This window comes from Hetaerina americana, unplaced genomic scaffold, assembly GCF_022747635.1.
Source record: "Hetaerina americana unplaced genomic scaffold, ioHetAmer1.1.p SCAF_2, whole genome shotgun sequence".
NCBI classification, from domain to species: Eukaryota; Metazoa; Arthropoda; class Insecta; order Odonata; family Calopterygidae; genus Hetaerina; species Hetaerina americana.
In genome coordinates this window covers 51,396,917-51,405,951 of record NW_027286763.1, presented here as the reverse complement: position 1 = coordinate 51,405,951, position 9,035 = coordinate 51,396,917, and positions in this window count along the sequence as shown.

Sequence of the window (9,035 nt, the reverse complement as noted above, 5' to 3'; positions counted from 1 at the left end):
AATATGAATGGCCGCGGGCGGAAGTGAAAATAAGGAAAAGGTGATGCATGTTTCACAAATGGCTGTAGAAATAGCAAATCAAGAAAATTGATGAAGGAAAAAAAACTAATAAAATTCATACTAAAAGTCACTAATGCTACCGCTAGAAGATGGTTCCACTCTAGCGAATAAGTACGCATGAACTTAAAAGTTAATGTCTATGGAAAAATATATTTTTCCATTAATTGCTAGACCATATAATATTTAATGAAAAAATATATCAAAGTAAAATCCCGTTCAAGGCGAATGATTTTCAAACTTTGATATTTTTGTCTCGTATATCAAAGTAAGTTTGGTAAGGAAGTCGAGCGTTGTGAACGCATATTACATTAGAATGTTATATAAACGTGGAAGAGAGGAAGTGGAAAGGCTATCCAAAAGGAAAAAGTAGTAAAAATACAATGAAGCCATTTTTTGGCATGCAAGTAATAATAGTTGTTACCGCAATACAAAATAATTTTGGAAAAAATCTAAATGTTTAATTTTGAAGTGCCTCGGAAGTCATGGACAATGTCCACTGTCTTTCATCGATATTGCAATGCCTACGTATAACTAATATGGTAGATTGCTTACAAAAAATAAAACTTTTGAAAATATTCGGGCTCAAAATAACGCTACCACCGTCGACATTCACATTTACGTCTGAATAATATCGTCGATCAAACCTTGAAGAATGACTTATCAATAATTCACTGCTTTTAAAAAGTAATTACTTTGGTAAGACAACTCGGCCCGTGCTTCTTCCAAAAGAAGACGGGGACGTATTAAATGACGCATGAAAGCATAAAGTTGAATGACCAATGACGAAGTGAAAATATTCATAAATCATTAAGAACCGTTTATTTGTAAAAAAAAACGTTGGTGGCGGATAATTCACACGGAAACAAAAGGGAGAAAAATCTCAATATTTTCTCTTCTTCGGTCACCAAAGTGTCGTCCAAAGGCGTGATTAGAGCCATCAACTAGGGAAAAATTGATGGTCCCATGTTCATTAATTTTACAATCAAAGCATCTCAAATGCTTTTAACGCCCTGATAAATCACAAGTCAATTGGGGATAATTATATGTAATTAAGAAACCTTAAAATGACTTTTGCAAATAAACTGGTCGTAGTTTGGTTGTGTGCTACAGATTTTATTACCCATTTTTACTTCTCGCAGCCCTCGGTAAAAATTTACCGTTTTTTAACCGATAAGAGTGCATTTTTTAAAGTGACATAAAAAGGAAATGTACGAGCATTTACTGAATAAATGGCCTGTCCTGCGAGGTTTTCTTGTATTGCATAATATTTTTGCACGAGTAAAAAATTAAAATGGAGTGAGGTTAAGTCGTAATGAATTTATATTGGTACATTCATCACCTTTTGCAGATAATCTTAACGCAACAAAAATATTATCAAAGGTAATCAATAAACGAGTTACCCTCCAAAATATTAGTTTTGGAAGGCTCCTATTCACTGTTATAACGTATACTAAACCCATTTTTCAAGTGTGCTTGCCTCTGCCTTTCCCTGCCGTCTAAAAATCACATTTATTCCTTCCTCCACCCAGATTACTTAAAATCCTCTCTATCACGATTTCTGGCATCCTACTACCTCTCAATATTTTCTCCCTCCTATTTATCTTCTTCGGATTTCTCGCAGCAACTTCCTCTCTTCCCCAACCATATTTAAAACTCCCACGTTGGTCCCCTTTTTGTTCACCCTACGCTCTCCATCTATCTCCACCACTGCATCACTCATTTATGAGATTGGGATACAAGCCCTAGTAAAATCCTTCGAAGACGTTGAGCATTTTCAATATTTTCGACATCCAAATAAATACCCCATGATCCACCAAAAAAGGTGTGTGACAGGGGGTGCAAGCGCCAGGCGGGAAGGGTAAGTGATAAGGGAGGATATGGAAGAGGAAAGGATAAGGGAAAAACATTCAGTAAAAAAACCATTAAATAATAAATTGAAAATTTGTACTCAATGCTGGAGGAAGACAATTCAAAACAAGGGTTAATTCTTCTAACATATTAGTTATTTATAAAAAGAAAAAATTTAATAAAAATGAACCATAACCATTTAGACAACAAACCTCCACCATAACGAGATAGGCCATGTCGAATTTAAAAACTAAGAAGGGAAAATCCTGCTATTCTATAACACTAATAGCCTGCGCCCCTTAAGTTACAGGTAGGGAATGTGACACACCTTTGAAGGCAGCGAACGGCGTGAAGAATCCTTCCCCCCTCGGAGAGAGACGAGGGATGGAATGGTAAGCTTGAAAACAATAAAGATGGGTTGGCAATATTGTACCCAGCACTACATTCATTAAATGGCAAATCCATGCGGTCAAACGGGAAGGGATTTGACAACAAATCACTCAAGATCAGTGAAAGTGCACGCATTTGGGTAAAACTAATTATACCCTAGGCTCTGTGAGTAGCAAGTGGGATTGTAGCTATCCTAACCCTACATTTGTTGTCCCGTACTGCCCGTAGGAAGGAGTCCTTGAGTCTGCTAGCTCTGGCATCTATTTAAATCCTAGTTTTTGTATGTCGCCCGCTCTAGATGGGGGATCATGAACACATCTACCATTAAAATAGGAAGACAAAAACTAGAGAAGAAAAAACTAGATCTCGTTAGTGCAAATCTACATTTTGCTGTCAGGGAACTTGCAGAAGACTGCGGCATTTGCGTTGGTTCGTGCCAAGAAATGCTGACTGAAAAATTGAGGAGGCATCGAGTCGCCGCCAAATTCATGCCTCGCCTGATGACGACAGACCAGAAACAACATTGAATTTAAGTATGTCAGGAACTGCTTGATAGAGCGGAACCTTCTTGTCCAGGTCATAACAGGCGATGACGCGTAGGTTAATGGATATGACATGGAAACAAGAGTGCAATCTTCATAATGGATTGGTGAAACATCATCCCGCCCCCAAAAAGCTCGACAAATCCGCTCAAATGTCAAGGTGATATTGACTGTTTTTTCGATGCAAATGAGGTTTTGCATCAAGAATACCGATCCATAGGCCAGATAGTCAACACAAAGTACTACCTGGAGGTTGTGAAACACCTAAGCAAGAGAATCCGACGAAAGCGGCCCGAACTTTGGAGGTGGGGCGAATGGGTTTTTACCACGACAACGCGCCGGCTCATTCGTCTCTTCGAGTTTTTAGCCAAACTTCATTCGAACTCTCTGAGTTTTTAGACAAAAACAAGACCGCTGTGGTTCCTCACCCACCCTACTCACCATACCTGGCCCCATGTGACTTTTTCCTGTTCCCTAAACTAAAAACCCCGCTCAAAGAAATATTTACCACCATTCCAGAAATAGAGAAAAATTCGACGGAGGAGCCTTGAACAGACCTTTCATTTCAATGTTTTTCAAAGGCTTCTAACTAAGGTCTACTAACTCTTTCGTCGAAGACTAATTCTCCGATTCATTTCATGCTCCATATTAATGTCTTTCCTAATCTTTTCTTTGCATATTTACTCAGTGCTTCTATCATTATTTCTTTCCACCTGTATATTTCGAATTAACATATGGTCAGACAAAGGGACTTAGAAAACTTAATTATATTTCGAATCTTTTCCATCTGCTTGTTATGATCTACACTATAAAACTGCTCGAGATGCATGAGGCACACAGAGGGTCCTGTTTCCTTCAGTATTTCTTTCCTACGTCTATTCTTCTTTCTGTTAATGTTCTGATTAATGAAATGTCGTCACATTACCCCCTCCTCTTTATAAACTCAGGACGATCTCCGCTTTGGTGTTTTTGCGATATTATTATGTGGTTTCCGATTAATAATTCCCAAAACTACCTTAGCTGCATGGGAATTCAAACTTTTCGCCCCATAGTCCTCACAACTTCCCGCTTTCTCTCTTTTGGGATGGGCATCAGTATTGATCCAGTAAAGTATCCTGGGCAAATTCCTTTCAAATACACACAATGCATAAGTTAAAAGAAGATCTTCTTTATTTATAATAATTCCTAGACTCTTTATTTAGTAGAAGATACTATCAATTCTTATTTTCTTTTTCGGCATCATGACCCACTTTTTCTCTCACTACTCAATGTTCTTGAACCAAATCTATCCTCATCTATTTCCCATCTATTTCCTTTCCACCTTTCTCTTTCTCAGCTGACTGGATTACTCCCTTTACTGTTAAGCTATTGTATACTTTCTACCTTCCATTAGTTCCTTCCGGCTGCATAGCTTTCCTGTTTTCTATCGGAGTGTCAGTGTAACTTTTCCTTGCTGTATCCTCGCAAATTTCTTATCCTGTTGTATAGATTGCTCTTTCCACTTCATGTCCTTGGCCCTTGATTTCTCAGCTAAGTTCATTATTTAGTCCTTTGTACATTGCTCTCCACATCTCTGCGTTGCAATTCTTCCACTTCTTTCTCTCGTCCATCCTCCTCATCATATTCCTATGCTCTCTGACGTGTTAATTCTCATAGTGCTCACAGTTCACATTCCTTCCTTTTATGCTCTTACTATCCGGATATTTCAAGAGCCACCCAACTTCCCTCACATTCTCCCATCCTCTGATGCCTAATTAGATTTTCATAAAGTTTTTCTTGATAGTTCATCTTCTTCAGTCCCCATAAAGCTCCAGCATGCCACTTTCGCGATCTCCTATTTCGACTAATCCTTTTGCATTTTTGTCATATATTGCATAACTATTAATTGATGTTCCGAACCTGCATCTGTCCTCGGGAAACTGAGGAAATTGATGGCGCTCTTCCTTAATCTATGCGTAGTTACGACGTAATCCACTTGGTAAATAAATGATTCTCCCGGTAGTTTTCACATTTACCCACGCATGTAGTGATGTTTGCACTTGGTTTCAAACATCATCAAACTCTTTTCCTGAAAAATTCTATTGATATCTCTCCGCGACCATACCCAATTGCTAAACACCGAACTCTCCTACCTCCCTCCTATCTCTCCCTCCGCCATCTGCGTTCGGCCACCAAGTTCAAATCCTCATTCCCTATTAACCCTTTCCTTCCTAGCGAGCTACTATACCGTCTAATTGATTCATAATTTTATGCTAAAAATCTACTTCATCCTTGCGTTGGCCACTTATCTAAATATACATGTATACCTTGACTACTATTAGATTGATCGTGTATGCTCTTATCTCGACCACTATAATTCTATCACTCACCTGATTTTACATGTATATTCACTACATTTTCCCCTAGTGTCCTATTCAGTGCTACGGCTACTCACAAATTGACCCTCCTCCCCCACCATAAATGGCTCAGTAACACTCTCTCTTGTCCCGCTCTATATCCGTCTCACCTTACACAAACCCAGCGTATCTATGCTGAAGGGGGTTAAAATCAAATGAAGGCGACAAAAGCACTATAGCAGGCTAGGCTAAAATTCCGCTATATTGGTACGCTTGTGTGATTCTATATAATGTTTGAGTGATCTCGTATATAAAGTTTGGGTAATTACCATTATATTAACTTGGTGCTCCTTTCTACATCTACACAATACCCCAGGAGCCGCCGCAAGGGCTTGTTGCGGGGGGTGTTAGGTCACCAGCCATGCGTGGAAATCCCAATCATGTCGCCTCTACACAAATATTAGTTTGATCATGCACTCGAAAAAGGTCAATCACACGAAATGAGGTCCTTACGTGCAACAATAGTCAATAAAAGGTTACGTATATTCAAATCGTGCTGTAGAACTATTAAAAATCTAGTTGCCACCTAGTTACTGTACCCTACGGTAGCACCAATCTATAAGTGAAGCTAAAAAAAAACCTGAATTCATCTTTCACGTATAATTTTTTATTTCTTCTTGAATATTTGTAACTGATTTTAAGTTATTGTTTGCACTTCTTTTAATTACTTTAATCGAAATATACAAGTGGTCAAATGATTTATTCAATTGCTATTTTCTCCCACGCGGGTTTTATGAACGAATTACTCATTTAGTCTCAGGATTCGAGAATGAATATACCAATTGATCTATTCATAGCTTTAGATTTATTTTAATTTTGTTCATCCCCTTTTTTTATGCTACCTCACCGAAATTTAGCTGAAGTTCCTTCCGAATTGTTATTTTATATTTCCCGTGTTTCAACTCGAGGAGCTTTAGGATAGCATTTCTTTGGTAAACTCATTGTTCTCTGTATTCATAAACGGTTTGAGATAATTAATTGGTATCATGCTCCTGCACGTGAGGTTTTTCAACGAAAGTCTGTTATTTTCTTTGGAGTTTCGTGAATGGATAACATTTAAAGTTCCTGATGACTTAGCTTTTGTTTGGCTTTTTATTTTCTTCGATGACCCCGATTTTTCCCAAACAAAAATACGCTGACAAAGACAATAGGATGGCGACATTGTCATGGAGACTCAGCCGCGTACAACAGCACCGATTTGCACATGTGGCAGACACCGTGGGATATACGTATCTTGTCTAAACTGAGAGAAGTTTCGGAAAATTTACTCTCCGAAGAAAATCCCAGGTTCTCCGTAGACTGAGTGGGTATATTTATGGGGATGGGCACTGAATGGAAGAAACTATGAGATGATTCAGGAGTCTTCCAAAATATTATTTCTCCAAAACTTCGTTAATTTTAATGGTCGCCAAAACTTCACCCTTCGCTTCGCGATTTAATGCACTTCGCAACACTTTCCAACGCGCAGGAATTCACATAATGGGTCCAGAATGGTTTTGCGCACTTTGAAGGGGGACAGAAAGTGCGAAGACAAACGGAATGGCGTGGCTCTCAGCTTTAATTGCTGCGAATGCGACAATCTGTAAGTAGCGTTGCCACTGTCGGAATAAAAGAGACACGGCTCTTGGGCTACATGAATACCGGTTTTTTTCTGGAACGCTTTCCGCTTCATTCTTCCAACAAGTCGACAGTAAAGGCGATCCTCTTGGCAAATGCATGCTTTTGAACTTTTCGTCTGGCCCATAAAATAAAACAACATCGTCCGTTTTGGGATTGTAGCTACAAAACGTCCTACTGTATCTATCATTAGGCGGAAGGTATTGCAGCTTTGAACATTTAGGACCCGAGGATATTAAGATTAAATTGTCCAAACCTTATTCTTGGAAGCGGGGGAACGACGGACATCATGGTATTTTGAGAATTTAGTCTTCTAAAGAAACCATAAACAGCAAGGCTCGGTCTTACTCACCCCTATATCATTAATGCGTCAATTAAATCGTTTAATTTGTGCATAGTGTGACTTACTTAGCTCATTTCTTTCCTTCGGTTATTCATATGAGGCTTGGCTACTCGATTCTGTGATGACAAGAACCTATTTGCAAAATTTTTAGCATAACTTCAATCAATTTTCAAATTCTGGTATGAGGGTATTAATGCCCTCAGGACAAGGTTTTCTCATGCACTGTTCAATTCTTTCTGTTACTCCTCACAAATCAACGAAGTGTAAAGATCCGGAGTCCGAGTCCCGGTCTAGGAAATATTTTTACACTCGTGATTTCCTCGATTCCGCCTTCCCCACTTCTCCTGTGTTTGTCCTTTATGTGTGTTCCTATCCCTTTTCCTTTTATCTATTTCTATGTAAATGAGTATATACATATGTACGAGGGTCATCCGGAAAGTAGTACCCGTTCGTGAAATAAAAAGACAAAAGTAAATATTAACAAACATAAAAAATTTTATTTGAAAGAGGATACTTTAAACTACTTCTCAACATAATCTCCAAGCAAATTAAGGCATTTGTCATAACGTGTGACAAGTTTCTGTATTCCTGCTGCATAGTCCTTCGCCGCCAGCTCATTGAGATACGCGAGGGACCCATCTTGCACAAATTTTTGCATAATGCAGATGGTGTTTAACAATTTCATGAACAATTGTTCGAGAAACATTGGGAAAATGCTCACAGATGTCATCAATTGTGACGCGCCGATCGTTCCTCACGAATTCGTCAACTGAGCTCACCAGTTGGTCTGTAATGACAGACGGTCTCTCCGAACGCTCATCGTCGTGTGTGTTCCCCCTCCCCATGTTGAAGTTGCGACACCACCGCCGAACAGACGACTCGTCCATTACATTGTCTCCATACACCTCCTTTAATTGGCGATGAATATCACATGGGCGAACGTTTCTTGCATTGAGGAATTTAATCACTGCCCTCACTTCACAACTGGCGGCGTTCTCAATTTTTTTAAACATTGTAAACAATCACAGAAACAACACAGGCAATGCTAGCGTCACGCAACTTGGCTCAGAGAAGGCAGACTAGCCATTGAAGCTATCTGACCTCGTCCAGCGGCTACTCGCGTCGTCAGCACTTCATGCGGCACGAACGGGTACTACTTTCCGGATGACCCTCGTATATACACACACACAAAACAATGATAACAGGCGGGGAAACCTGTTGATTTCTAGTATTTGTTGATATGATTGACACGGGTGTTGCTACCGTCAACGTCTTTAAGAATGATGAGCTGAATTACCTTTATAATAAGAGTTAGCGCTTTTCTGACCAAACATTTGAAGGAAAAGTGGAAGGTTGGAGGGACTAAACACCGCTTATACAAGTTAACACCCTTGAAGATGGAGTATAGTTTGAAAATAAAACATTTTAAGCGAACCCATGTTAATGTCAATTAGATGCACAACAATAATAACCAGCCGCGTAACGGGACATCACGTTACATCACACAGCTCTCACCAAATCACTCCCCATCTATAAAATCCGGAGAAGCGGACCACGCATAAGAAGTTTTCGATTCAATAATTAATTAATTAACGTTACGACAGGCTGTGAGTTCACCGGTATTCCACTCTGCTTGATTCAGTTATGGGGATTCATGTTTAAGTTCAAATCCCCTGCTCACGAGCCCTATTTACGGTACATAAAATATGGAAAGCATGTGGTTGTGATTCTTTATGGAATTCCTCAGGTCTGGAAAGCATAAAATACATATCGTATTATTAATGTGAGAAGGGAGAGGTCATACTTCTTCCAATACTGCTCAAACAACACTTGCAACTG